General features: G+C 41.9%; 1 non-coding gene across 1 annotated transcript; it reads left to right on the top strand.

Annotated features, from left to right (window-relative positions):
* Positions 1-3,117: 3,117 nt before the first annotated feature.
* Trnaa-agc lies at positions 3,118-3,190 on the top strand. The gene has a single exon. It is a non-coding gene; the product is annotated as a tRNA-Ala (tRNA).
* The last annotated feature ends 496 nt before the right edge of the window (positions 3,191-3,686 follow it).

The following is a 3,686-nucleotide window of genomic DNA, read 5'->3' as shown; positions in this document are numbered from 1 at the left end:
ACGTCATCGAACGGGAGACGAACGACACCCCATCAGTTATCAATAAAAGTCCGGTGCCGATCGTCGGAAAGAAGACGCAAGAAAGCTGAAGGAAGCACAAACAAATCTATACCCGATTCACCCACAACCCGGGTGATCGTGGATGGGATGGAGGTATGGAGGTAGAGAGGCAAGATAAATTACACATCATAAATATTAAGCCATACAATAGCGATATGTCATAATATATGGCGTTTTTATTTCAATTTCTCATTTCGTCATTTCAACGACGGTGTACACTGACGACGGCAGGGCTCGGTAACGATGGGACGACGCATACACACACACACACCCACCGGCCTGAGCCTGTTTGATGTTTCAATCATCATTTTTCTTGCATGTGAAGCGTCAAAATTGTGGATTTTGTGTAGCGTTACTACGCTTGCAATCAAAAGATTACCGAAGAGGAAGGCTTTTCTTTTCGACGGCCTTCAGGGGCATTGGGGGAACAATTTGATATTTGGAGCTGTTTGGTCTTCTTTCTACCTGGAACCTAATAGTTTCTCCATCACTCACCATTGCTTTACCCGTACGGTGAAGCTTTTAGTTTGACTTTAGTTAAAGGAAGGTCATCCATAATCTGCGCTGCTACAGGGAATACTGTTTACGCGTGTTTGTTTGTTTGGTCAAATGACAGATGATCGTTCACAAGAAAGCACGTTTGCGTTGTTTTGCTTTTTTTCTACACAGAGGGCGCTCTTTTTTCAACCGAGTGCTGATCTCATGTCTTGCTAGGGTTTTAAAAGTCCTCTTTTCAATCCTACATTACCATGGCAACTATGTCTAAACCCCTGGGTAAATGCATCTGTTATGTTATGTGGGAAACAATGCAATGCCAGCGTCGAGGTGTGACTTGGCTCGTCTGTGTTTTCTTACCGGATTCTTTTCCTTTACCCAACACGATCATAAAACACGAGCTTTCGCGCCATTGTGATTTCGAGTGAAACGGAATACATTTAAACAAATATTTGCTGTTGTGGTGCATTTCTTAGGAATTTCTTTGGAAGGAATTATAGCCAAAGCCAGGCGTATTCCTATTTTCTTCGTTGCCGAGGCTTGACGAACGATCGTTTGTTTGTTTGATTGGTGTTGGGCTTCCTGCGATGTAATTGACCCCATCATAAATTGAAGGTGTCACGGTGTACCGGAAGGACTTACAGGACAGCACAGCTACGTGATGCACTGTGGGTCATGCTGCGACGTGTGTCCTAAGGATGTAAAGATTTATGCTGCACTGTGTCGAGTGTTCTGCAAAAGGCTATGATTGGAGGGGTTATAAAACGATCGTTTGCAACAAGATTTTGAGCAACGACCAACACTGTGGTTGAACAAAAAATTGTAACATGGTACAAAGGAGTTTTTTGATGAATTAATTCCCATGTCTTTGTGGCACAATTGTACAAATTCGTCGCTGGAAAGAGGGCTGATAAAATGGAGCAATTTAGAGGCTATTCATGCAAGCGTTTTGTGCTGAAGGAAGGGTAATAAAATCGTAAGAAGGATATTTACAAACAGCTTATGCCGTTGCAAAGATCGTGATGATAAGACAAACAAATAATTATATTTTTTGCTTTCTTGTTTCAATACCGATGGTTTTAACAATACACTAAAAACGTGTTTCTTACCATTCTTAAGGTACAGCTAGAAAGTATCGAATTCAACGGAACGAATGATGCAAAACATCGGTTTAAAATAAAACGCCTTTCGTTTTTTTTGCTTCCATCGTACACATCGAAAACATTCGTCCTTTCGCCAGGACAAATCACACACCATAGCACGGAAATTGGACTGCGAACGGATTGTGTCCCGCGCAAAAAACAGGAAGAAACACATTCCCTCCACGTAATGCGATACTTTGTAATGTCTCGATCGTGCTCGGATGTCGCACGCATACGGCGGGATGCGTTTCTGGTGCCGGCGTTTGCTTTCATGTTTTGCCGAATTGTGTCACCCTGCGTGCGGCAAAACTATCCCACCGGCAGCAACAAGGGACGACAAAAGGCGCTCATGCCGCCAACTGATGGCGCGGTGCGCCATCTCTCTACTCCGGAACCGTTTGCCGCTACTTCCGGAACGAGTTTTTCTCGATTTGTTTTCGGTGTGTTTTATGTCCTTTTTTGTAGCCGAATTTGTGTCATACGAGCGGGGTAACGGCATGAGCGTATGATGTCTCGTGACAATGTTATTAATTTGTGATGTTCAGTTAGCAACGAAACAAACTGCTTCAGGATTGGAAGTCCCTCCCGAACAGCTACAGACTAGAGAACAGTTATCATGTCCTTGTTGACATTGGCGTAAGGCCATTCCGGGACGGTTGTTAGAATAATAAATAGAAAGTTTGATACAAAGTAGCTGATTACGGGGCGAGTTTTTCCCTTCCCGCTCGTACGGTAACGTTTGCTTTCGGGATGTTGAATCGTTACGTTAAATTTATGGTGACGAAATGGAGGGTTGCAACGGATTTGGTAGCCGAGTGGACAAAAACAAACACAATTGGACCGGGTATCGGATTTCAATCAGGAGGGGCCAGTTTATCTTGGCCGATAATCCAAGGGCAACGGTTAGGGTAATAATGGCGACCATGAAACAAATCGTACATGAATGTTTGATGTTTGCTAGAGCCAAACGGGGGCAGGATTGGTTGCGTATACAGATGGTTGGCTGAAGATATAGGGCAAGCGAGGTAGCAGATTGTTGGGTCACAATGGTATATTGTGCTGTTGTGAAATATGTTTATTGAAGCTATAGTATTTGTTGGATTTAGTTTGTAATTGTAAATATATGAAATTTGGGTTTGGTAGCATCGATATATTTCATGCACTATATAAAAGTAATTTTCAAAACAAGTTGTACGTGTGTTTTAAAAGCACAAAAGCTGACGAATATAGACAAAGAAAGCACGAAAAAGTTACTGAAATTGATTGAAATCTTAAAATTACTCTTTCTTTCAAAATTGATTTCAAATGTTATGCAATTTTTGTCCTATTTTTATGTTTTATTGGAAAACTTGAACATACTATTGATTCTGAGCGCTGCACACGTGTATCTGTTTGCTTTCTATCGCCTTCCCTTCACCAAGGGGGTGTAGCTCAGATGGTAGAGCGCTCGCTTAGCATGTGAGAGGTACTGGGATCGATACCCAGCATCTCCAGGGACACTTTTTTCCACCACCAAACGGTTTTTTAAATATGCACTTTTTCATTTTTTGCTCCTCAAACTGACTCTTTACTTCTCTTTTTTATATAACTTCTTTGATCCTTGTTCGCTTTGATTGAAGCATATGGGTCTAGTCGCTTTTACGATTGAAAGTATTTCCCAGGAGGGTTATGTTTTAAAGAACCATGCTACAATGATCTCTACAATTGATAAAATCGTGTAAAAAGCTTAATGGATTGTACGGATTTGCTGAACGTATCGATTGTTCGACCAGTAAGCACTCACCTAGAAATGTCAAGCTTGCCTGTTTCGCTCTCACCACTCGGTTTGCTTACGCCAGACAGATCAAATTACATCAGCTTGATCGTAAATAAAAATTGCAACAGTGTATTTGCACTGTGCGTGATATCGATCCGTTTTTAAAGAGGGGTTTTAGTTTTGGTTTTGCCGCTCTACCGTGGTGTCCTGGCGAGGTTGTGTACTGTGTGTAA

This window comes from Anopheles arabiensis, chromosome 3, assembly GCF_016920715.1.
Source record: "Anopheles arabiensis isolate DONGOLA chromosome 3, AaraD3, whole genome shotgun sequence".
In the NCBI taxonomy this organism is placed as follows: domain Eukaryota; kingdom Metazoa; phylum Arthropoda; class Insecta; order Diptera; family Culicidae; genus Anopheles; species Anopheles arabiensis.
Note: the sequence above shows the minus strand (reverse complement) of the source record. Positions and strands in the feature narration are given on the sequence as shown.